The sequence below is a fragment of the Ipomoea nil genome, unplaced genomic scaffold, assembly GCF_001879475.1.
Source record: "Ipomoea nil cultivar Tokyo-kokei standard unplaced genomic scaffold, Asagao_1.1 scaffold2791, whole genome shotgun sequence".
NCBI classification, from domain to species: Eukaryota; Viridiplantae; Streptophyta; class Magnoliopsida; order Solanales; family Convolvulaceae; genus Ipomoea; species Ipomoea nil.
The window spans coordinates 578716-606712 of record NW_017619219.1 but is presented as its reverse complement, the minus strand read 5'-3'; the positions used below and the strand labels follow the sequence as shown (position 1 = coordinate 606712).

The window sequence follows — 27997 nt, the reverse complement described above, 5'->3', positions numbered from 1 at the left end:
AATATAAAAAAAATGAAAATTTGGTAATAGTGGAGTTGTAACTAAGGGACTTGCTTTATTATACTCCACATAACTAAGTCAAAAACATTAGCTTGACTAAATGTTACAAGCTTGGATTTAGGCAGACGGATAATTTAGATCTTGTCGGTTATTCAGACGCAGACTTCGCTGGCTGTGTTGATTCTCGAAAATCAACTTCTGTGTGCGTCTTTATTATGGTCGGTGGGGCTATCTCATGGAGAAGTGTTAAACAGTCCTTAATAGCTACTTCTACCATGGAAGCCGAGTTCGTTTCTTGTTTCGAGGCTACTTCACAGGGTGTTTGCTAAAGAATTTTATCTCTGGGCTTAGAATTATGGATTCTATATCTAAGCCATTGAAAGTCAACTGTGACAACTCAGCTGCAGTCTTCCTAGCTAAGAACGACAAAAGTGGAAGTCGAACTAAGCACATCGACATCAAGTTCTTAGCAATTAGTGAGCGTGTCAAAAATAAAGTTGTATTCATTGAACACATTAGTACTGAGTTGATGTTAGCAGATCCCTTGACTAAAGGCATGCCACCATTTAAGTTCAAGGATCTGATTCAAAAAATGGGATTTTCGCCCAATTTGTAATTTGTATATATACATTCAGTTTCAATAAAATTCTTTGGCATTCAGACATTTTCTCAATTAAGTGTGTACACCTTCATTTGCTTTATATTGATGAGAAAATGTACTTCAGGGACTTGGAATAAACATAGGGTTTATTTTGTTGGGTTTTGTTTCCTAATTAAGTGCTCAATGGTAGTTTGCATTTGATCATAATGGATACTACTCGTGCTAATGAGAACATATCATTATGGTTGGTGTTTTTTTTGTTATTGAGTGGTAGTGCTTGCACCAAGTGGGAGAATGTAACGTTTATCCGTTACTATTATTAAAACATTAGGATAAGTTATGATAATATTCAGTATTTGATATATGGTGCAACACTAATAACCTAATAGCTAGACTACCATTATGATTAGGAGTCTGGTTAGGGTTTAGAAGACCTAAACACAATCAACCACAATGATGGCCAGTGGTTATATAAGGTCACTAGACCTTTCACTGCTCACATTACATACCTCATACACCATCTAGAGATAGCTGAGTAAAGTGAGAGACAAAATACTCGTTATCTCTGCAGCAGTCCGGATCCCTCAACCGTGTCAAGAACTATGGCTGGAGGTTAGTCGGTCCTGTATCACACAGTAATATGCATGTGATATATATTTAGTCTAACACGAGAAACTTAACCTCATAGTAGCGGTAACGGAAACAATGTTGATCTCCAGCTATAGTTAATGTCTTGTTGTGTTGCTTTTTGAACAATAGACTAACCGTCAACCATTTGTCCAATACTTGACTCAGAACTACATATGATGTATAGGTATCTACTGAGTAGCATGAGTACTGTAAACTGAAGGTGCTATATATATAACGAATATCCTATACCCCATCAATCCATATTTATATTAGGCACATAGTCTAATTGACTAACCTCTTCTAGTTATTCAGTCTAACAAAACTAGTTAGTAAGCCTAGTCAACTTGCACCATTTAATTAAGGCCATATATATATATATATATATATATATATATATATATGTATATATATATATGGGAAAATCTTACATTCCCCCACTTGGTGCAAGTACTAGCACAACCCTCATCAAAGAACAAAACACATGAATCATAGTGACATGTCCTCTATGACTAGAGACGCCTAGCGCCGCCTAGGCCAATTTTTACAACATTGATTGTATAACAATATAATTATATAAATAATGAATAAAGTTGCTAACCATCGACTTATGCCAATCAACTAACTTACGTAGCTGGAACTTGACACACCGTTATTTTTTCTCCACCCACTCCCACTCTACGGATACAGATATCCATTTATTATCTTATTAGAAATCTTCAAATAATAATAACAATAATAATAAAAATAATAAAATTATTACACATAATAAAATCATAAAATAATAAATATATAATTTGGATCAAATAAGAACTTGGACATAGAAGAAAACTAGGAACCAATCAGAGTTGTCCATTTATATTAGAAAGTTCTAACGACTTTAAAACAGGGAGAGAGGAAACATCGATTCGTAAATGGCTTGAACTTTAAGTGAAAGTTACAACACTATAGATTGCACTTAGCAACATCATAGAGTGCATCATGTGATGCGTATAGCTGTAGTGAAGTTGTCTACCTTTTCACAATTCATGGTTTACGGCTCGTTTGGTTCACGAAAAATATTTTAAGGGAAGTGAAATTGGAATTCCATGGAAAAACAATTAATAGGAAGATGAATTTCATTGTTTGGTTGGTGGAAAAAGAATTACTGGGAATACTAATTCTATTTTTTGGTTAGATTAGGAATTGTAAGGAACAATGAGTATAAAGACCTATATGCCCCTACAAATTAATAAAAGTAATATAATTAAAAAAAGAAAGTAAGGGTAAAATAGGCAATCTATTTACTTTTTCTTCCCATCTTCCATGGAAAACAAAATCCTTGGTCCAACCAAGGATTTTGTTTTCCTCAAATTTGAGGAATTCATTTTCCAATGGAAAATGGATTCCATGAACCAAACACTAGAAAACAACATTTTCCTTCACTTTAAGGAAAATGTTTTCTTTTGGAAAATATTTTCCATGAACCAAACATCCCCTTAGTGTTTTTTGTTTGTTTTATGGTTAGTTTTTTTTTTTCTTTTTTTTTTTTAAATTTTTTTTTTTTAATTTGGTTTAGAAGTTCAGTTTAGAGTTTAATAGTTATAGTTTGCCTTTACAGTGCACCTAGCTAATAAAAATATAAAGTACACTCATCAATATTATAAGGTGTACCTAATGTTATTATTAATTGCACCGAATGTAAAAGTTAATTACAGTGAGGATTCACCTTTTAAAGTTTATTGTTTAGTTTTTTCTATTTGTTTAAGGATTTAAGGATTAACTTTTTACTATTTAAGAGTTTAAATTTTATGACTTGAACATAGTGTTGATTCCCAAGAAGAGAACACCAGAGAAGGTTACGGACCTTCGTCCGATAGCCCTGTGCAATGTTGCCTACAAGGTAATTGCGAAAGTGTTGGCAAATAGACTAAACGGGGTGCTGGACCTGGTGGTCTCGGCCTCTCAGAGTGCCTTTGTTCCCGATAGGCTACTAACAGATAACGTTATTGTAGCCAGGGAGGTGGGTCATTTTCTGCGACGCAAGACTCACGGAAATATGGGTTGGGCGGCCCTTAAACTCGACATGGCCAAGGCGTTTGACCGAATGGAGTGGCACTATCTTGAAGGAATGTTGCAAGCTCTGGGTTTTGAGCGTCGTTGGGTTGATTTGCTTTTACATTCTGTCTCAACTGTCAGGTACTCTGTTCAGGTCAATGGGGAAGGAGTGGGGACGATGTGTCCTACCCGAGGCATCCGCCAAGGCGACCCGCTCTCCCCGTACCTCTTTATAATTTGCGCGGAAGGCCTGTCCGTTTTGCTACAACAGGCGGAGGCGTGTGGTGCCATTCATGGGGTACGAATTGCACGAGGGGCTCCGGCGATAACACATTTATTTTTCGCGGACGATAGCCTTCTGTTCATCCGGGCTACTCAGGCTGAAGCACAATCTATTAAAGGGTGCCTAGACCAGTACAGCACAGCGTCGGGACAGCTGATTAACTATGATAAATCCAGCGCTATGTTTAGCGCGAACACGGGAACTAAGGTGAGAACTATGGTTACTGATTGCATGGGTGTGAGTGAGACGAATGATTTCGGTCGGTACTTGGGACTACCGTCGGTGCTAAGCCGAAACAAGTCGGCCACATTTCGTTTTATCGAGGATAAGGTCCGAGAAAGACTGGGATCATGGCAACAACGGCTATTATCTAAAGCAGGTAAAGAAGTACTGATTAAGAGTGTTGCCCAGGCTCTTCCCATATTTACTATGTCCGTTTTTTTGCTTCCAGCCAGACTGTGTGATAGAATTGAAAAAATGTTCAACCGTTATTGGTGGGGGGGGGGGGGGGGGTGGCAAATCTAATAGTCGAGGAGTGCATTGGATGAGTTGGTCCCGCATGACTATACCGAAATGCCAAGGTGGTTTGGGCTTCAAGAGAATACATGATTTCAACATTGCTCTTCTGGCCAAGCAAGGATGGCGGATTTTTACCACACCTCAGTCTTTGGTTAGCAGATTGCTTAAAGCGAAGTATTTCCCAACATGCAGCTTTATTGACGCGGTCATTGGACATAATCCAAGTTATATGTGGCAGAGCATTCTAGCAGGACAGGATGTTTTGCGTAAGGGTTTAGCACGCCGCATCGGAGACGGCAAGGAGACGAAGATTTGGAGTTGGCCGTGGTTGGCCGATGTTGCCAATCTAGTCCTCAGTACTGCCCCGGTGAGTCCTTTACGCGACGCGTTGGTGAATGGCCTGATGGATGGTCGTGGGCATTGGGACGCCGAGGTGCTCCGAGACATTTTCGATGAATCAGATGTCCGGAGAATTTTGCGTACTCCCATAGCGGCTCATCTGAATGACACTTGGCGGTGGATGGGCGACATTAGTGGCATGTATGCGGTAAAACACGGGTACGGGCTCTTAACGGCTGGTGCGGCTGCGTCAGTGAATAGTGAGGGCTTCGAAGCGTGGGAGAAACTATGGAAACTTCCAGTTTCGCCGAAAGTTCGTCATTTGCTGTGGCGTTGTGTTCGTGGAATTTTGTCGGTCCATGAGAATCTTAAGGCGAAGCATATCTGGATAGGGGGAGGTTGCCCGCTTTGCGGTCAACATGCCGAAACCACTGAGCATCTATTGGGGGAGTGCTGGTTTGCTAAACAAGCTTGGAGGAACGATGATGTGCTTCAAGGATTGTCCATGCCAGTTTTCATTGAATCAAGGCTGGCAGCTCACCATCCGGAGGCAGCAGTTCGCATGGCAGCCACCATTTGGTTGCTCTGGACTGCGCGTAACGATAGAGTGTGGCACAGAAAGATGTGGACGGTGGAGGAGTTACGCATTCGTATTTCAGTACTGATTAGCACCTGGAACGAGAGCTACAAACTGTCATCGGTTAGCAGGGTCGAGAATGTGCTTTGGGAATGGCCTGCGATCCAATGGGTGAAATGTAATATGGATGCCGCATTGTTGGCTACGGGTGTGACCTTCGGGGCGGCAATACGAGACCACGAGGGTCATTTTCTGGCAGCAAAGAATGGTTGGTTAATGAGCGATCGTGATCCCCTGATGGCGGAAGCATATGCGGCCAAGGAGGCGTTTATTTGGATTCGTGATCTAGGACTTAATCGTGTGATCCTGGAGTCGGATTGCTTAATTTTTTGTAATGCTTTTAATTCCTGTAATTTGAATTTGTCGTATGTAGGTCTTGTTGTGAAACAATGTTTACAAATTGCTAGAGACATTGGGGACGTTGTGGTCTACCATGTCAAGAGATCAGCGAATCAGGTGGCCCACGTGTTGGCACGGGCAACTGATTCTTCGTCTGGCTCGAGGTCTTGGTCTGTTGTACCTCCTAATTGTATTTCCAATCTTCTGAATTAGTAATGAAGTTTTCTTTTGGTTTCAAAAAAACAGTTTAAATTTTATTATTATTTTTAGTAAACTCTAATCTAATTGTAATTTTACTTACTTGCGCTCTATAATGTTATTAATTGTACTTTAAAGTTTGAGTTATTTATAAAAAAAATAGTCACCATATTTTTTTCTCCATAATTGCTTATGATCCATTAAATTTTATTTAGATGAACAACTCTAATTGGTTCATTATTTTCTCCAATTCTCATAAGATTGTGCTCCTATATAGTTGTCATGGGTTCGACCTATGTCTTAGGGCAAATTATTGTGTGGACCATGGTCCACACAATGTTATGTGGACCATAACAAAAAGTACATTTTTAATATACTAAATTTACATTATTTTTATACTGAATGTACATTATACAATATAATGTACACTCAGAAGAAAAATAATATACATCTCCTGAATACAATGTACATTATTTTTGTACTGAATGTACATTATTTTACAGTAGACAAAATATGATCCACACAACTTGTGTGGACCATGATTGATGTCCTAGACTCAATTCACTCTAAGATCCCTATTCTTTGGCCCAATTATTCTTGGGCCCTGACCTATGGTTCCATCATTACACATTGCAATTGTTTTTTATTGAAGAATTGATAAAAAAGTGGAGTAATGTGAAAATGAAATAGTAGTTCTAGGACTAAAAAGAGTTTTTGTTTTTAATAAAACAAAAGTGAATAATTATTATGCATTGCCTATCACCTATACAAATATAATAGGGCGTTTAGTGACTAGGAAAATTCAATCTTTCTTTTAAATTTAAAAGGTCAGAAAATATTCCAACGTTTGGCGAAGCTTTGACTTGCGAAATTAAAGTTCGGGCGAACTAGGAATCAGAATTTTTTTTTTTTTTTTTTTTTAAATACTCATATTTTTTTATAAAAGTAGTATCTTGCGACCACCATTTAGAATGGTAATGTAACACCCCATGTTTTTAGCCTCAAATCCGAATTAATTATTTAATTAATTCCGTTAGGAGTAGTGAAAACAAAAGGATTTAATTCGGTCCGGGATCCCTTAATTAATTGATATGGTCCATGATGGACCGTTGACCCTTGTCTATATTAAAGTCTTAAGCCTGTTAGAATAAAGAAGGAGGGCCCCTTTATTAATCAGATTCTAATTGGGAATTCTAAACCTATTTAAAGGGAATTAGAAAGCATGTAAAACCCCTTTCCCCCTCTCTCTCATTCGAGATCCCTCCCTAGATCTAGCCAAAAGAATCTCCACCCTCTCCCGCTATTGAAAGCTATCAAGTTAGGAACTTTCCCATCACCAGGCTGAGAAGAGGTAAGTAATGGAAGGTTATAGTTTTATGTTTTGGGTTATAGATTCCATCTAAGTTTCCCCTCTTTGTGTTTGGCGGGTTTTGATGATATAATGAAGATCAATTGGAAGAAAATCTTGTAGAAGAACCTTGGGGAGTTTGTTTAGGCTAAAAGGTAACACATGTCTTACAAAACCTATTTTCCTTACTATCTTTTGATTTATTGACTCCTTTGAATGATTGAATGTGTGATCTTGTGTTTATGCCTTGATAGAGCTTGTCTTTAGGGTTTATGTGATGGTTTATTGATAATCATGAGGTTCTTGAACAATTATATGTTTATTCTTGCATCTTGGCATGTTTAGAGCTTGTGTTTGGAGTTCAATTGTGTTATTCTTGGGTGTATTCTTGGTGTTCAAGTCCATATTTTTGTTGATGTGTGTTTGGACTTGATTTTGGACGAAATTGATGAATTCCTGAAGGGGGAATCATGCCATGGAATAATGTTCCAGCGGGTGGTTGGTGGGGAAACGAACCCCCACCCGACCACCCGCCAGAACGGCGGTACGTTCCACCGGGTTGCCGGTGGGTGGACAGCTACCCGCCAGACCACCCGCTGGAACGGGCAGCCCGCCGGCGGGCAGTCCAGCCGGTGGTTGTCCACCCGCCGTACCACCCGCTGGTACGGGCGGTGTGGTGTGTTGTTGATCCCCGTTGGTCGTTTTCCCGTACCCCGTTGTGTCTCGTTTGATGTTTGTAAGTCTAGTTTGATGTCTTGAGTACCGTAATAAGATTTCCGAGTCTTGTTAATGCATGTGGTCTAAACCCGTATCCCGTTGGTTTAAAGTAAGAATTGTAATGTCCCCTATGAGTCTTGTGGTTGTCTTGTTGTCATTGTAAGTAATGTCTAAGTTGTTCCCCAAGAGTGTAACAACCCAAAATAGCTTTTTCACTCCATTCAAAAATTTTACAATCAATCGGTGTTTGAATAAAATAGTTTCGTCGAATTTTAAATTAATTCGACACCAAAAATGGATTCTATTAGAAAATTTATAAGTTTTCGGGTACTTCGCGCACCAAGATTTAAATCGAGAATTTTATCTGAGTGAGATCGTGAGAATTCAAAAAAGGATTTAAAACAAGTGTTCATCCAAATAGCTTTTGAGAAAATTCACTTTCAACCCCAAAGTATTTAAAGATAGCATTTATAGCCTATGATTCACGTTCCATGGTGGACCACAAGACATCCAAAAATCTCTTCATGATTCATCTTTTAGCTTATGGGATTACTCCTTTGCCCTCAACCAATCATTGTGAATCATCCAAGGGTTTTGAACCCTTATAAATAGAATAGTGTTGGCATCATCTTCTCCTGATCTCTTCCTTGGCTGCCAACACCATAGCAGTAAGTTTTCTTCCTTCTCTAAGTTTCTCTGCAACATCATCTCTTCTTAAGGTTTAAGACTTAGGCCTTGAGTGGTTGTTTGAGATGTTTAGGTGGTGTAAGAAGTAGAGATCCTTGAGTGAGGTGGGGCTGAAATCAAAGCAAGAAGAAGAGACTACATGAGGTATAACCCCATGGATTCCTCTTTAAATTTAGCTCTGTGAAGCCTTAATTATGAGTAGAAATGAGTAGAAACTATGAGTTTTTGATGTGTTCAAGCTTAGAAGTGATTTAGTATTTGTTTTAGAGTTGTTGAGATTGTTTTGAACTTGTTTGGAATAGTTTTTGCAGGTGAAACACCATCTGGTGCACAACACAGTGTGCACCAGATCATAGGGACGGCCCTAGCAGCGGTCCATCAGGAGGGCCGCCGGCTAGATCCGTAGTGGCACGGGACTAGGGCACGGCACTAGAGGAGGGTCGTTGCCTAGTCCCGGTGTTTTAACGGGGCTCATGGGGCGGACCATGAGGAGTCCCGCCCCAGGTCCCTGAGTTTGTTCTGAGAAGGATTTTGTGCAGTGGCCGGGCCCTTGTTGCTCACCTACATGTCGTTTCGGACTGAGTGTTACGGCCCCTTGTGGCTCGGCTCTTCGGGATGGTCTCGACGCACGTTTTGGCTTTGACTTCGTTGAATTTGGATAAAAAACGAGTATGTTATGAAGGAATTTGTGAAAAATTTCTACACAGAGTATATATATGTGCTTAGTTCACTATGTATGAGAAATATTTGGTTATGTAATCAGATAATGTTTTTTTTGAGTATAGAAACATGATTCTTTGAGAATATGATTTATTATGAAGGCATGATTAAATTGTGTTATTTGATCAATGAGAATAGAAGCATATTTGTTGAGTGAAATGTTTAGAAATTGCTATGTTGCAAACCAAGCATGATGATATATTCTTGAATACTTCATGTTAGTTTATACATGATTTAGAAGTATATTATAGAGAATTTTGACATTTCACATGTGTCGTATTTCAAAAAATGCATAAGGGGCCAACGTGAGAGAATACTTTCAAGAAACCATAAGCATGTGGTATATCATTCTTTGATGCATTGAGTAGTAGTAGAGTTATTGCATGCATGAGATTGATGCATGGGAGATATATTTATGTATTATCTATATCGGTGAGGTTTTGGATGATACCGTTTGGACTATGTCCTCTCGGGAGATATTTATGGACATTGCTGTCCCAGTATATGTAACGCGGTGTATTCCCACGTTACGAGGTTGAAAACTTCCCGCCAGGCTTGGAATCCGGGTTTGGGGGTGTGCACACTAATTGTTCGATACCTGATTCCACAGAGTTTGAACCACGAAATTGGTTCCGTAGGCAGTAGGAGATATTGGGTCGGAATTATGCCGTTCCCAATGGGTTAATTCACACTTCTGTGAAACCCTAAGCCGTCTACGAGTATAAGAGAAAGAAAGAGAGTCATCAGAGACTCAAGAAAGAGAGTCAATAAAGACTCAAGAGAAAGAAAGAGAGTCAAGATAGACTCAAGAAAGTAAGAATGAGACCTCCACAGAAAGTACTCTATTTTATGAAAGAGTGTATGAGTATGAGTATATTATTGCACTAGATTGCATAAGAGTATGATTATATTGTTGCACGAGATTGCATATGAGTATGAGTATATTATTGCACTAGATTGCATAAGAGCATGATTATATTGTTGCACGAGATTGCATAAGAGTATGAGTATATTATTGCACTAGATTGCATAAGAGTATGATTATATTGTTGCACGAGATTGCATATGAATAGGAGTATATTATTGCACTAGATTGCATAAGAGTATGATTATAATGATGCACGAGATTGCATATGAGCATGAGTATATTATTGCACTAGATTTCATAAGAGTATGATTATATTGTTGCATGAGTTTGCATATGAGTATGAGTATATAATTGCACGAGATTACATATGAGAATGTATATAATTGATAGGCGTATTTTACACTCATATTTTAGGCACATCTTTATAATAATTTTGCATTAATTATTTACTATTATTTAATAATTATTTCCTTTTGGAGTTTAATAATTAATGAGCAAAATAAATATTTTATCTAGTTAATTATGTGTTTTGAGATAATTATGTGTTTTGAGCCTAACAAGTTTTTAATCCAATTCTTAATTTTATTTTAATCTTAAGCCATAACATCATGGCCCAAACTATGACAAAACAAATAAAACAATTGTGTTTTGCATTGTTTTCTCCCTAAGCAGGTCACGTACAAAATTAGTGAAGGACTCCATCAACTTGCAGCGCAATTTACACGGAAATGTTGACCGATTATTCCGGAAGAATTTGTGGCTCACGCAAAAATAGAAAATAGGTGGTGGGAAATAACTTTAGTTCATTTTGAGAATTGTATAAATAGTAGAACATTTCATTTGTTAAAACGTTCATTCTTCCCCTCTCGATTATTCTGTAAAGTTATCAATATCCATTCATTGCTAATTTCTTTAGCTTGGTTTAGTGAATTGAAGCCCCGGAATTGATTATGATGTAAGATTATTTATTTATTTTTATTATATAATTTTTATGCATTTGGGTATTAAATATTCTTCTAAGTTATTTGAATAGTTGTATCATTTAATTGCTAGGGAGGCCAACTAGTTATTTATTTGATATAATTATTTGCTATATTAGATAATGTTGTGCTACAAATTATTCTAATATTCAGTAGCAACTGAGGTTAATTATTGACGGGTTAGTGATAATTGGTCTCGGGTAGAATATTTTCCTAAATTAAATGCAACCGCTTGTGCTTGTGTTATTTAGTTTGTCGGTTTTCCTTGTTTCTATTGCTGCTATTAAATTATATCTATAGCGCTTATCTTAGATTATTTAGTAGTTAGGAGTAATTAAACCGCTTGTGCTTTATTTACCTACAACTAAGGGAAAACAGAAATGAAATAATTTCACGACAAATATTCAATTGCATATTAATTACTTTATTAATCAATGATCAGTGTTAAATTCCGGTGCTGGATCTTTACTAACCAAGGTTTCTTATTATAAGTGTTTCCGATATATAATTGCTTTATTCGTTCATTTGAATTTCTTGTCTATTTAAATTCTCTTTTATTTTATCTTTATTCTCGATATATTCGAAACCCCCCTTCCTTTAATTTGAGCACAAAAGTTAAACTAGTTACTCCTCGTGGGATCGATCCTTACTCCCGCTACTACGTTTGTAAGGTTTTAATTTGGGAGCCTACGACAGCTCACCAAATTTTGGCGCCGTTGCTGGGGAGATTTTCTAGCTTATTTTGTGTTTGTTTATTTAATTAATTATTTATTTTGTTATTTGTTTATTTGTTTTTCATTTGTCCCAAAAAAAAAATCTTTTCTTTCGTTACTTTACATAATTGCTGCACTATCTTTAACGGTTTATGCTATAACTCGATCTGCTAACAAAGAAGTCTTGCCATACAATCCAGAAATTGAAAGAACTGTACGCAGGTGGAGGAAACAAGCTTTGAGGAAATTAGAGTTTAGTGATCTGGCTACCGATTCTGCCAACTCTGATTTAGAAGAGGACTCATGGCTCAAAATCGGACCTTAAAAGAGCTTGGAGCTCCGAATTTAGATCAACAACCATTATGCATCACTTTCCCTACTCTGGATGCTAATGTACAATTCGAACTGAAATCTGGATTAATTCATCTTTTGCCTTCTTTTCATGGACTTGCAGGTGAAGACCCTCACAAGCACTTGAAGGAATTTCATGTGGTGTGTTCAAGTATGAAACCCACAGGGGTTACTGAAGAACAAATCAAGTTGAGAGCCTTCCCGTTTTCTTTGAAAGATTCAGCGAAGGATTGGCTATATTATTTACCTTCCAGAAGCATCACCACATGGAATAACTTAAAGACACTATTCCTTGAAAAATATTTCCCAGCTTCAAGGGCGGCCAACATTAGAAAGGAAATCTGTGGTATAAGGCAAAACAATGGAGAGTCATTATATGAATATTGGGAACGTTTCAAAAAGCTTTGTGCAAGCTGCCCACACCATCAAATTAGTGAGCAATTACTCATTCAATACTTTTATGAAGGACTCTTTCCAATGGATAGAAGCATGATTGATGCCGCAAGCAGTGGTGCTTTAGTTGACAAGACACCGGACACTGCAAGAAATTTAATTGTAAACATGGCTGCAAATTCTCAACAGTTCGGCAATAGACTTGCCCAACCGTCTAAGCAAGTGAATGAGGTAAATATTTCTGCTCTTGAACAACAAATTTCTGGTTTAACTACTCTTGTTCGTCAATTAGCAGTAGGCAATATGCAAACCGTAAGAGCATGTAGAATTTGCTCGGTAGTTGGGCACCAAACTGATGCCTGCCCAACTCTTCAAGAAGAACCTATTGAACAAGTCAACATGGCTGGAGGTTTTCCTGGACAACCTCAAGGTAAGTATGATCCGTTCTCTAATACATATAATCCTGGATGGAGGGATCACCCAAACCTTAGCTATGGGAACTCACAAGGGAACCGGTTTGTTCAGAATCGTTCCAATTTTCAGCAGTACAGACAACCATTTCCTTCAAGACAATAGCCGGTCCAAAGCTGTAGCTCAGGTATGAATCTAGAAGATATTGTTAAATCTCTTGCTACTAACACTTTGCAGTTTCAACAAGAAACACAACTATTCCAACAAGAGACAAGAGCTAGTATTCAAGAAACAAAGGCTAGTATTCAAAACTTGGAAAGACAAATGGGCCAACTAGCACCTACGGTAAGTCGGTTGGAAGCACAGAGTTCTAGCAAATTACCCTCTCAAACGGTTGTTAATCCTAAAGAGAATGTAAGTGCAATTAATGTTGAAAGTATGTCGCTGGAAAAGAATGTTGATTTAAACAAGGAAATAAGTGCAGGAATCATTGCCAACAATAAAGAGAAGTCCCAAGGTAAGCTTTCATCTTTTTCTGATTATGAACCAGTACCCCCATTTCTTCAAGCTCTTTTAGAACCAATAAGAGGAAACTCAAATAATGATCTGTATGAGACCTTTCGTGAATGTGATGCTAATAAACCACTTTTAGATTCTATGGAAAAAGTACCTCGCTATGCAAATTTTCTAAAAGAGGTACGCACTATGAAAAAGAAACGAAAGAATGAAAGAATTGAGGAAGTGAAAGTGCAAGAGAATGTCTCTATGGCTAGTCAAAGCAATCTTCCTGAAAAGTGCAAAGACCCAGGTATGTTTACTATTCCATGCATGATAAGTGGGATGAAATTTGAAAATGCTATGTTAGATTTAGGAGCTTCTATTAATGTCATGCCATATTCTGTTTATGCTTCTTTAAATCTTGGACCCCTGAATAAATCTAGTATAATAATTCAATTGGCTGATGGATCTACTACATATCCTAGGGGTGTGATTGAGGATTTGATTGTTGAAGTTAATAACTTGGTTTTTCCTGCTGATTTTTATGTGCTTGATATGGAAAATAATAATCATATTTTGTTAGGAAGGGCATTCTTAAAAACTGCAAAAACAAAAATTGATATTCATAGTGGTATGCTTACTATGGAGTCTAATGGTAAACTTGTGACTTTTAATATTTATGATACCATGAAATCTCCTAGTGATAATAATTTTGCAATTTTTGTTGATTCTTTGATGTTTGTTAAATTTGTTGAAATTGCGTCTAATGAAAGAAAAGAAGGAAAAAATAATAATTCATCTTTGAGTACTAATCTGCATGAAGGGACTGTTTCTTTGAATATTCATAATCATCGAAGGTACTCAAAAAGACGATGGAAATTTAAAGAAATATCATAAGTCGAGCCAACGACGATAAACAAAGGCGCTGCTTGGGAGGCAACCTAAGGTGTATTTGTTCCATTCTTTTTCTTTTATTCCCGTTTCTCATTCAATAACCCTTTTTCTGTGCTTTTTTTTTGTTCAACATTGGGGACAATGTTAATAATAAGTGTGGGGGAGGGAATTTAGTTTTATTATTTGTTTGCATGTCAAAATTTTCAAAAATTTTCACAAATATTTTACTAGTATTTTATGCAAAATAAGTATTATTTTGGAAAAAATTATTTTATTTTTCCTTTATTGGAATTCATAACATGATTGAATAAATAGTTTGGCAAATTATGACTAGTTTGTTAGCATTTCTTGTTTGATATGTAGTGGCTATATTAAGTAAGCAATAAACCTGGGAGTGTTTTGAGCCATTGACTGACATTTCGGTCTTATTTTCTTTCTATTGTGCGATTTCTTCCATAATTTTGTTTCTCTAGAACTTGCCTTGATTCTCTTTTAAAGCTAATTAGACCATGCATGATTCACGTGTGATTAAGGCCATTATTTGATCTTGAGCCTCACTAGCCAAATAACCGGTTTGTCCTATGATTTATTTCCCCTTGTTAACCACTTTGAGCTTTATGGCCATTCTTTTCTTATTTTGAACCACATTACAAGCCTTTTATATCTAAAAATAATGCCTTCACCCAGCTGAATAACTAGTGGAGCAAATTTTGAATTATTCGTGTAATCTATGTGAGGTTGTGAGGAAGAAGTGTGGGGGAGGTCACTTTCTTGTGTTAATATGATGGAGAATGAGGTGGGTTGTATCTTCATTGCCGTTTTGTCACTGGTCTTCTATGAAAAAGAAAACGAAGACAATTCATGATTCCAAAAAAATATGGAAATTGAAAAAATGAAAAAAATGGAAAAATGGAGAATATATGTTTGAAAAAGAAAAATATTGCTGAAATAAATGAGAAAGAATCAGCAATTGATTTTGAGTTGAAGTTACTTCTAAATAAATGAAGTAAAGGGAAATTCTGGTACTACTGAGGAAGTGTTCTATACTTTCGAGAATGATACTCATGTTGGAGCCTCACTAGGAATGTTTTTGAATGGAAAATGAAGATGTTGGATTCTGTGTATTTATTTGCTCTTCTAGTTTGAAGGTTTTGTTTAAGCTACTTTCCTAAAATAGTCCCTACCTTAACCCTAGCCCCATTACAACCTATGGAAAGCCCTTATGATTTGTGTCATGCATGGCTCTTGTAGTGGTGATTGAGAATATATGCAAGCCTATGGTAGAGCAATTTTATAGGAATGAACTTGAGCGAAATCTATACCCATCAAACACTTGATTTGAGTGATGAGTGATATTCCGGTGAGGGCTTACTTATTTAGTTTTCTTCATTTTCAAATAGGAATGCTAACTTATTAATTGCAGGGTGCTTCAGATTGTTGTTCATGATATGTTATGAGTTTTAGAGAATTTCTTTTTAATTTAATTACTTCGCAAATAATATTTTTTCTTGGGGACAAGCAAACGTTTTAGTGTGGGGGAATTTGATAGGCATATTTTACACTCATATTTTAGGCACATCTTTATAATAATTTTGCATTAATTATTTACTATTATTTAATAATTATTTCCTTTTGGAGTTTAATAATTAATGAGCAAAATAAATATTTTATCTAGTTAATTATGTGTTTTGAGTTAATTATGTGTTTTGAGCCTAACAAGTTTTTAATCCAATTCTTAATTTTATTTTAATCTTAAGCCATAACATCATGGCGCAAACTATGACAAAACAAATAAAACAATTGTGTTTTGCATTGTTTTCTCCCTAAGCAGGTCACGTACAAAATTTGTGAAGGACTCCATCAACTTGCAGCGCAATTTAGACGGAAATGTTGACAGATTATTCCGGAAGAATTTGTGGCTCACGCAAAAATAGAAAATAGGTGGTGGGAAAACTTTAGTTCATTTTGAGAATTGTATAAATAGTAGAACATTTCATTTGTTAAAACGTTCATTCTTCCCCTCTTGATTATTCTGTAAAGTTATCAATGTCCATTCATTGCTAATTTCTTTAGCTTGGTTTAGTGAATTGAAGCCCCGGAATTGATTATGCTGTAAGATTATTTATTTATTTTTATTATATAATTTTTATGCATTTGGGTATTAAATATTCTTCTAAGTTTTTTTTTTTTTTTGACTAAATATTCTTCTAAGTTATTTGAATAGTTGTATCATTTAATTGCTAGGGAGCCCTACTAGTTATTTATTTGATATAATTATTTGCTATATTAGATAATGTTGTGCTGCAAATTATTCTAATATTCAGTAGCAACTGAGGTTAATTATTGACGGCTTAGTGATAATTGGTCTCGGGTAGAATATTTTCCTAAATTAAATGCAACCGCTTGTGCTTGTGTTATTTAGTTTGTCGGTTTTCCTAGTTCCTATTGCTGCTATTAAATTAAATCTATAGCGCTTGTCTTAGATTATTTAGTAGTTAGGAGTAATTAAACCGCTTGTGCTTTATTTACCTACAACTAAGGGAAAACAGAAATGAAATAATTTCCCGAAAAATATTCAATTGCATATTAATTACTTTATTAATCAATGATCAGTGTTAAATTCCGGTGGTGGATCTTTACTAACCAAGGTTTCTTATTATAAGTGTTTCCGATATATAATTGCTTTATTCGTTCATTTGAATTTCTTGTCTATTTAAATTCTCTTTTATTTTATCTTTATTCTCGATATATTCCAAACCCCCCTTCCTTTAATTTGAGCACAAAAGTTAAACTAGTTACTCCTCGTGGGATCGATCCTTACTCCCGCTACTACATTTGTAAGGTTTTAATTTGGGAGCCTACGACAGCTCACCAATAGTATTGGATGAGATTGCATAAGAAGTATGATTATAATGTTATACGTGATTGCATGCGAGTAGAGTATCGTATGAGATTTTATAACGAGAAGTTTGACTTAAGATATTCCTTTGAGCATGATTATCTTGTTGTACTCGAAGCTCTACTTATCAAGTTATGAGATAAGAATGTGCAAGCATGTGAACACCTGTTATATGGTCTTCTAGCATGAACCTATCTCTAAGCATGAATTGCTTGATAAGCTATTTGAGAAGTATATATGATGATGAATCTACGTGATCAGTCTTATACATATATAAGCATGCCAGCTGATATTATAGGGTGCAAGCATCTAGAAAGAATGTGATAAATCTAAAGATGATTTAAGATGAGCTTATTGCTGATAAAGAAATCAAATGCTTTCTAGGTATATGTTAGAATGCTTTACAGGGTTGAGTGTGGTTATACTTAGCCTCGTGCTAACGGGTGTTTTCCTATTTGTCTATGTGTTGCTTGCAAAACCCCTTTCAGGTGGTCCCAGCAGTGTGAAGAAGTCGAGTTAGATTAGTCTCGTAGATAGAGATATCTAAACTCTGGTTTGACTAATGTTATGTATGGATTTTAGACTTTTGATTTTATGTTTGAGGATGATGTAGACTTTTGGGGTGACGTATTTCCCCCTTATGTTTTTAGTTTTATGTTGGATACCCGACTTTTACTTTATTTCTAGTTTCACCCCTTTCCTTGTGCAATCACCTCGGAGTGGTGGTTGTGGCGGTGACACTCCCACTAGTTATCTTTTAAGTTTATTTCCGCTGCTTAGTGATGTTAATGACTGTTTAGAGTTATAATTAATAGTTAGAAAGTGGGGTGTTACAAATTGGTATCAGAGCGGTACGAACCGCCGGAGACTTAGGAAGTTTGACCCTTAAGATTGAGTATAGAAACTCTATCTGAGAGTCCTAGGATGGACAAGTTAAGGAAAGACCTTTAAGTTGAAGTCTTAAGAAAGACAAGATATGAAGAGAACATTAAGTGGACATCCTAAGAAGGATAAGAATAGGGAAAGAGCCCTAAATTATGAAAATTTGTGATAAGAAGGAGCCCTAAGTTATGAAAATTGAGATGAGAAAGACTCTATACTCAGTGATTGATTATGAGAATCAGTGTTAAGAGAAACTCTAAGTATCAGTTAGGAACGCGGTGAGGTCGTGAGTTCCTTTGTGTTTGCCTATATGTTTTATGCTTTATCAATGTGTTTAAAGTGCTTGTTTATATCTTTTGAAAGTGAAACAGAGAAGTTTTCAGTATGAAGTTAAAGTGAAAGTTAGAAGTTGAGATTGTGGAAGTTAAAGTTTGAAAGTGAAAGTTTTGTGAAAAGTGCTAATGTAAAAGTATAAGAGTTTATACATGTGCCTTGTTTATATGATTTACCAATGTGCTTGTTATGCCTTTGATAACTGCTTCGAGTAAAGTAGAGAAGTAAAGAGAGTAGTTGAAAGAGAAAAACCAAGAGTTTGAAATTTTAAGCTTAGAAGAGAAATTGTTCTTACTAAGTTGTTAAAGTAGAAGAGATGCCTTTGTTGCTTAGTATGATTTGCTTGTTGCAAGTTTGTCTTAAGCTTGAGAAGTTAGAATTAGCTAATTTATAGTCGTGCTAACAAGAATGATCTGTTCTGGTCATGTTCAAAGAGTTCCGCGATGCCGCCGCGAAGAGTTAGAGAGGAATCTCCTCGCTCCTCAGGACCTGGAGCGTCATCATCCACAGATTTGACTGAGAGTCTGCGCTAGCTCACCCAGTTGACCTAGACCATAGGAGCTGTCGTACTCAGTGGGAATAACGGTGGCAGTGATGCGTCCAGAAAGATCACGGGACGCAATCCACCGTGTTTCTTGGGTCAGGAGGATCCGGAAGTTCTTGAGAGTTGGATCCGCACGTTCGAGTTGTTTGACATGGTAGGATGCCCAGAGGACCAGCGAGTAAAGGCTGCTGTCTACTATCTACAGGGAGTGGCTGACCACTGGTGGGTTATGGAAGGACCGGCTGTTCAGGCAAGAGAAGGGTTTGACTGGGGATGTTCAAGATGGTGTTGAGAGAGAGATTTTACACAGAGCATGTCAAGGCTGCCAAGTATGAGGAATTTTTGCATCTCGAGCAAGGGAGTTTGACCGTTCAGGAGTATCATGCCCGCTTTGTGGCACTGTCTCGATTTGCTCCTACCTTGGTACATGATGAGGCGAGTAGGGCTCGCAAGTTCATTCGAGGATTGCACTATGATGCTCAGAAATCCTTCTCAACAGCGAGATTTGCTACATGAAATGATGCTTATGAGGCAGCTGCTGGTTACTCCAGGATTCAACAGTTACACCGAGATGCCATGCAAGGGATGAAGAAAAAGAATGAAGGGATGGAATCACAAACGAGCAAGGGACACAGGTTCAATCCGACGAGCAGACTTGACCATAGAGGTGGGGAAAGGATGAACATAACTATGAGACAGGGAGCTGGAGCTGGAGGATCACCGAGAGAGGGGACTTCGGTATGCCCGAGATGTGGCAAGGATCATCCTAAGACCACTTGTGGATGATCTCCTATAGTTTGCTTCCGGTGTGGGAAGCCGGGTCATAAAGCCGCTATTTGTCGTTCCCCGAGGACGGAGCGATCCCATGTACGATCCCGAGCCAGCCACCTAGAGGTCCGATTAACTAGGCGCCGAATCAAGCTATGGGACGTGGCTACCCACTGAAGGGAGGTCCACACAGAAATAGGAATCAGGGACAAGGTGAAGCGCAGCAAGGACATACCGGAGAAGCTGGACCAGGGAGGATCATGGTCATGGGACAGACTCAGGCCGGAGATCGCAATCTCGAGAAAGGTAACACTCTAACTTGGAATGAGTGCGTTACTTTTGCTTGGATGCTTAAATAGATGTGCATGCTTGAGAAACTGTTACAAGTTGTTGCAAGGTGCTAAAAGATGTGCTAATCTATGAGTTTTGGGAATTTAAAAGCTAATTGAGTTTGCTTTAGAGAAAAGGTTAGATTTGAATGCTACGAATTAGTGAACAAGAGAATTAGAAGAATGAAAGAAGATATGAGTAAGAATGAAAAATAGTTAGGGAAAGATTAGAGTTCATGTTAAAAGAAGTAATTTTGGAAATAGGGTTCTACTCAAGTTAAGTAAGAATAGAAAGAATCAATCTTCGTTAAGAAAGAATTAGACAAAGATTCGTTCCGAGTTGGTATTAGTTTGAACAAATCCCGAAAGAGGAGTTGGGAAGTCAAAGAATTGACTAAAGGAAGTGAAATGTCTAAAAGTGAAGGACTACACTCAATTTTGACTCGATTTGAAGATTTGACAAAGTCGGAGGACCGATTTCAATATGGGGTCAACCCGGATCCGACCCGGTGGCGGGTCTAAGCCACGGGCCAGAATGGGACCCGTTCCGTGTGACGGAACGTGGTCACGGACCACGTAATGGTCCGTGACCTGGGGGCGGTGTCAGCGTTGCTGACAACGGGCTTTGGCGCGGGCCATTGGGAGGGCCGCTGCCAAGCCCCCACCCCCCTAAACCCTTAAGCTGTTTCTTCCAAAGCTGAGAGACTAGATTCACATCATCTTCTTCTCTTCTTCGCTGCACACTGTCTGAACCTCAACCAAAAACCTATCTCCTCCAAATCAACATCTTTCATCAAGGAAACTTCAAGAGTGTCTTCCCCAGGCCATACTAAGTACGAGAAAAATACTAGTTGGAGCATTCATTGCAATTTCAACAAGATCAAGACAACAAAGTTTGGACCACAATGGTGAAAGGAAAACAACAAGTCGAGGGAACCAGTCAGGAAGCACTTACCTACTCAGTAATCGGAGGTAAAACCTATTTCCCCGAATTCTTTTCTGAAGATTTTAATAGTATTTTGGAGAATCGAGGTTTGTTGGGGAAATTTTTGAGAATCCAAGAGGAAATTTACCCTGATTTAGTGATTGAATTCTATGAGAATTTGTCCACAAAACATAAGAAGGGAGTGACTTCGATTGTCTCTAATGTGAGAGACACGAAAGTAGAATTGACACCACAGAAATTGTCAAATTGGTTTGACTTACCGATGGATGGATTGGATATGTATGATCGAGGAGATTGGGTTGCCCACGCAGGGTTGACACATCAAGAGTATTTGAGATACATGACCGGAGTAGGGAAGAGTTCCCTAAGGAATATCGCCCCGAGAGACCTACTTTGACTGGAGAAAAGAAATTGTTAGTTTTGTTGATAGAAGAGTGCTTGTTTCCGTGTAGGAACAACTCTACAGAGATTGGTAGTTGGACATGTACCATTGCTTTTATGTTGAGATTTGGTCGTGCTATTAATTTTCCAGTTTTGATTCTTAAGCACATGGCTTACTTTAAGGCAAAGAACAGGAAGAATCTGCCCTATGGCATGATGTTAAGTTGGGTTTTCAAAAAGATGAATTTACCTGAGTTGGGAGAAAGGATCCAAACGACTACTAGGTCGGCTCTGAATGCCGTCAATCTGAGATATTACGAGTTGTATCAAGTTGCTAAGAACAAATATTTGACCCAAGCTGACATTGCTATGAAGCCCTTGGATGAGAATATGGCACTTGTGGTTAGTTTGAATGTATCACAAAGAAAGTGGTAGAATGTTGGAATCAAATCAGGACACATAGCTCAGGCTAGTGGAGAAGGGGTTGCAATGGGAACCGATTCGGGAGTTGGCATGATTCATGAAGGAGCACCATTTACAGCTACTCAGCAGAGAGCACCACAGGAGTATACGAGTGGGCCTCAGGGACCTACTTATGAGGATCTTTATGCTATGATCAACAACCGTTTTGACAATTTGAGTTCTCAAGTGAGCTATGGTTTTGCCAGCTCCGATCAAAGGGCAGCAGTCATGGAACAAAAGATGGGGATTGAGAATGTACAGAGATGGACTCCTTATGGTTGGGATCCAAGCTACATGCCACCAGGTGACTCCTCGGGAGGCTTTAATCAAGGTAACTAGTTAAGCCCTTAAGTTCAGTTATAGATTCGTTGGTGCAGTTGTTTAGATTTTAGATAAGATAGATAAGAACTCAGAGATTCCTAAATCTTTCCCAAGTCTTCCAACATAAAATTCCAACCTTTTCATTATATCACCTCTTCTCTTCGAGAACTTGATCCACCCGTTTCTTCTAAGTTTCGGGACGAAACTTCTTTTAAGGGGGATAGAGTGTAACAACCCAAAATTTTATTTTATAAATCCGGTATTAAGAAATCCCAAATGGCTTTTTCACTACATTAAAAATTTTTGCGATCAATCGGTGTTTGAATAAAATAGTTTCGTCGCATTTTAAATTAATTCGACACCAAAAATGGATTCTATTCGAAAACTTCTTAAGTTTTCAGGTACTTCGCGTACCAAGATTTAAATCGAGAATTTTATCTAAGTGAGACCGTGAGAATTCAAAAAAGGATTTTAAACAAGTGTTCATCCAAATAGCTTTTGAGAAAATTCACTTTCAACCCCAAAGTATTTAAAGATAGCATTTCTAGCCTATGGTTCATGTTGCATGGTGGACCACAAGACATCCAAAAATCTCTTTCTGATTAATCTTTTAGCTTATGGAATTACTCCTTTGCCGTCAACCAATCATTGTGAATCATCCAAGGGTTTTGAACCCTTATAAATAAAATAGTGTTGGCATCATCTTCTCCTGATCTCTTCCTTGGCTGCCAACACCATAACAGTAAGTTTTCTTCCTTCTCTAAGTTTCTCTGCAACATCATCTCTTCTTAAGGTTTAATACTTAGGCCTTGTGTGGTTGTTTTGAGATGTTTAGGTGGTGAAAGAAGTAGAGATCCTTGAGTGAGGTGGGGCTGAAATCCAAGCAAGAAGAAGAGACTACAAAAGGTATAACCCCATGGATTCCTCTTTAAATTTGGTTTTGTGAAGCCTTAGTTATGAGTAGAAATGAGTAGAAACGAGTAGAAACTATGAGTTTTTGATGTGTTCATGCTTAGAAGTGATTTAGTATTTGTTTGTGAGTTGTTGAGATTGTTTTGGACTTGTTTGGATTAGTTTTTGCAGGTGAAACACCATCTGGGGCACAACACAGTGTGCACCAGATCAGAGGGACGACCCTAGCCGCGGCCCATCAGGAGGGCCGCCAGCAAGAGCCGTAGTGGCACGGGACTAGGGCACGACCCTAGAGGAGGGCCGTTGCCTAGTCCTGGTGTTTTAACGGGGCTCATGGGGTGGACCATGAGGAGTCCCGCCCCAGGTCCCTAAGTTTGTTCTGAGAAGGATTTTGTGCAGTGGCCGGGCCCTTGTGGCTCACCTACGTGTCGTTTCAGACCGAGTGTTACGACCCATTGTGGCTCGGCTCTTCGGGATCGTCTCGACGCACGTTTTGTCTTTGACTTCGTTGAATTTGGATTAAAAACGAGTATGTTATGAAGGAATTTGTGAAGAATTGCTACACAGAGTATATATATTTGCTTAGTTCACTGTGTATGAGAAATATTTGGTTATGTGATCAGATAATGTTTTTATTGAGTATAGAAGCATGATTCTTTGAGAATATGATTTATTATGAAAGCATGATTAAATTGTGTTATTTGATCAATGAGAATAGAAGCATATTTGTTGAGTGAAATGTTTAGAAATTGCTATGTTGCAAACCAAGCATGATGATATATTCTTGAATACTTCATGTTAGTTTATACATGATTTAGAAGTATATTATAGAGCATTTTGACATTTCACATGTATCGTATTTCAAAAAATGCATAAGGGGCCAACGTGAGCCCAAGAATAATTTCAAGAAACCATAAGCATGTGGTATATCATTCTTTGATGCATTGAGTAGTAGTAGAGTTATTGCATGCATGAGATTGATGCATGAGAGATATATTTATGTATTATCTATATCGATGAGGTTTTGGAGGATTCTGTTTGGACTATGTCCTCTCGGGAGATATTTATGGACATTGCGGTCCCTGTATATGTAACGCGGCGTATTCCCACGTTACGAGGTTGAAAACTTCCCGCCAGGCTTGGAATCCTAGTTATGGGGTGTGCACACTAATAGTTCGATACCTGATTCCACAGAGTTTGAACCACGAGATTGGTTCCGTAGACAGTAGGAGATATTGGGTCGGAATTATGTCGTTCCCAATGGGGTAATTCACACTTCTGTGAAACCCTAAGCCGTCTACGAGTATAAGAGAAAGAAAGAGAGTCAACAGAGACTCAAGAAAGAGAGTCAACAAAGACTCAAGAAAGAGAGTCAATAAAGACTCAAGAGAAAGAAAGAGAGTCAAGATAGACTCAAAAAAGTAAGAAAGAGACCTCCACAGAAAGTACTCTATTTTATAAAAGATTGTATGAGTATGAGTATATTATTGCACTAGATTGCATAAGATTATGATTATATTGTTGCACAAGATTTCATGAGTATGAGTATATTATTGCACTAGATTGCATAAGAGTATGATTATATTGTTGCACGAGATTGCATATGAGTATGAGTATATTATTGCACTAGATTGCATAAGAGTATGATTATATTGTTGCACGAGATTGCATATGAGTAGTATATTATTGCACTAGATTGCATAAGAGTATGATTATAATGTTGCACGAGATTGCATATGAGCATGAGTATATTATTGCACCAGATTTCATAAGAGTATGATTATATTGTTGCATGAGTTTGCATATGAGTATGTGTATATAATTGCACGAGATTGCATATGAGAATGTATATAGTATTGCATGAGATTGCATAAGAAGTATGATTATAATGTTATACGTGATTGCATGCGAGTAGAGTATCGTATGAGATTTTATAATGAGAAGTTTGACTTAAGATATTCCTTTGAGCATGATTATCTTGTTGTACTAGAAGTTCTACTTATCAAGTTATGAGATAAGAATGTGCAAGCATGTGAACACCTGTTATTTGGTCTTTTAGCATGAACCTATCTGTAAGCATGAATTGCTTGATAAGCTATTTGAGAAGTATATATGTTGATGAATCTACGTGATCAGTCTTATACATATATAAGCACATGCCAGCTGATATTATAGGGTGCAAGCATCTAGAAATAATGTGATAAATCTAAAGATGATTTGAGATGAGCTTATTGCTGATAAAGAAATCAAATGCTTTCTACGTATATGTTAGAATGCTTTACAGGGTTGAGTGTGGTTATACTTAGCCTCGTGCTAATGAGTGTTTTCCTATTTGTCTATGTGTTGCTTGCAAAACCCCTTTCAGATGGGTCCAGCAGTGTGAAGAAATCGAGTTAGATTAGTCTCGTAGATAGAGATATCTAAACTATGGTTTGACTGATGTTATGTATGGATTTTAGACTTTTGACTTTATGTTTGAGGATGATGTAGACTTTTCAGGTGACGTATTTCCCCCTTATGTTTTTAGTTTTATGTTGGATGCCCGACTTTTACTTTATTTCTAGTTTCACCCCTTAGCCTGTGCAATCACCTCGGAGTGGTGGTTGTGGCGGTGACACTCCCACTAGTTATATTTTTAGTTTATTTCCGCTGCTTAGTGATGTTAATGACTGTTTAGAGTTATAATTAAGAGTTAGAAAAGTGGGGTGTTACAAAGAGTCATGTGGTTGTGTTGGTGTCGCTTGTTGATAGGAGTCGGTACTTATGTTGTGTCCTTCCCTTGATTACCTCTTGATTGAAGTTATTGTTGAGTATTGATTGTTGTATTGTTGTCCATGAGGATGAAAGATATGAGATTGGCGGTATAAAAATAGATTGGTGGTTTGATGCACTGAGTGTGATTTTGTTGATTGCGCTACAGTGCATTTGTCTTTTTGATGTTGCGCTGCGGTACCTTTGGCACTGAGTGTGCTTTGTTCGGCGGAATAGTTTAGCCGTTGGATTGGCGGGGAGCATTGCTCCTAAGAGATAAGGTTGATGGTGTACAGGGTGGCATAGAGGTACAGGTTGGAACTGATATAAGGATGGAGAGGAGTAAAGGTTGGAACTTGGTATAATGTTGGAACATGGACGTGTTGTGTTGTATCATTTGTTGTTGTTGCCATGTCTTGTGGTCTTGATTTGTTGTCGTTGTCGTGTCATGTAGTCATGATCTGCATGCTTGTATCTTAATGTTGTCTTATAGTGTCAATGTTAACGGTGTGTCATAGGTTTTTATCCTGATTTTAAAGCTAGCGTTGTTTAGGACTATATCTATGTATTCCCAAGTCTCAAAATGGTTTTCCTATATTTATTTTTATTGTACTCAACGCGTGGGAGTGGGTTACTTAACATTATTCGCTAACGGTTGCTACACCGTATGTTTTTCAGGTACCGATTAGTTGGCTCTTGAGCGCGCTAGACGGAGCTGTGGTTCCTGGCTTAGATAGTAATTAGCTTTAGTTTGACGGCCTATGAGCCATTTTGTATTCGACTGATGTTTATGAATTATGATTAGTTAGTTAGTATGAATTATGATTTGTTAGTTAGTTTTAGCCTGTGCATCTAGGTTCTCGAGCTTAGATGTGGCATAGCACCCCGACACTTATGTTTAGCTTCCGCTCTGTCTTGGTATTAATGATAGATTTACCCTTATTTCATAAGCGTTAATTGTTTTAAAATATGCTGAAAATCAGGGGTGTTACACGTAATAAAGGTGTCATCACGCTACATAGTAATTTGCAGGAATCAGATTCTTTAAAATCAAGGAAAATAAATGTAGCCTATGGGGGGTATGATTCTTTTTCCAATGTGAGTGAAAAAAGTATAAAAATTATTCAATTATGTTGTAGATTAAGACTTTCTTCAGTAGTTCGTCTTCAGTGATCTCTGGTTAGAACGTTTTGTTGCGCTAAAGTGATAGAACAGAGGAAAAGAGAGAGAGAGAGAGATTGTAAAAGTGAATTGAGAGCGCAAAGGGAAAGATACATGAGCTTCTCATTCATTCAACAACTGAATCAACATAATACAATGTATATATCTTCCTAAAAACTAGGAAAATAACTAACCACTAAAAGAATAATGGCCACATATACATAAATATTCATAAGACTCCCCCTTGGACATTATCTTCCCATAATCATGTCTCGTTAAAAACCTTGCTAGAACAATTTTGTGGGAAAAAAAACTTAGTCAATGAAAAGAGTAAATGATGTATGTATAATCATGTGTTACCCTGGTTTCCTCATTAAAAACATTAGACTAAGAAAACCCAGTGGGAAAAACTTAACTAAAGGAAAAAGAGTACAACCAAATGCCTTTAAGGCTTAATCTTCAGGATTATGATGGCCTTTTGGACCAATTGATCAAGAACATCTAGAAGTTATTGCTCCCCCTGAAGATAACAACCTTCCAAGCCTACGCATCCCAATTCTGTGAACATATTTTTCAAAGGTGGATGTAGGCAGGGACTTAGTGAACAGATCTGCTGGATTGTCACATGAGCGAACCTTCTGAACAAGGATTTTGCCACTCTTCTGGAGTTCATACGGATAAAAGAACGTAGGTGCAATATCTTCTGTAAGGTTCCCTTTAACATACCATTACTCATTTGTGTAATACATGCCACATTGTCCTCATACATGACAGTGGGAATATCATCTTTGCTTTCTATACCGCATGAGTTATTGATATGATGTATCAGAGACCTCAACCATATGCACTCTCGTGAAGCCTCATATAGAGAAATAATCTCTGAGTGATTAGATGAGGTAGCAACTAAGGTCTGTTTGACAAATCTTCACGAAATAGTTGTACCTCCACAAAGGAAAACATAACCAGTCTGAGATTTGGCATTATGGGGATCAGACATGTAGCCAACATCCGAATAACCCACTAATGTAGTATCTTGGTTTTTCTCAAAATAGAGACCAAGATCTTTTGTACCTTGGAGATATCTAAGGATATGCTTTATCCCCTTCTAGTGTCTTTGGGTTGGGGAGGCACTAAATCTAGCAAGTGAA

The 27997-nt window shown here is 37.7% G+C and overlaps 1 long non-coding RNA gene across 1 annotated transcript; it reads left to right on the top strand.

Annotated features, from left to right (window-relative positions):
- Positions 1–5486: 5486 nt before the first annotated feature.
- On the top strand, positions 5487–27222 carry LOC109157571. The gene is made up of 4 exons (XR_002050244.1): positions 5487–5499; positions 14153–14163; positions 21467–21470; positions 27053–27222. It is a non-coding gene; the product is annotated as an uncharacterized LOC109157571 (long non-coding RNA).
- Positions 27223–27997: the final 775 nt, after the last annotated feature.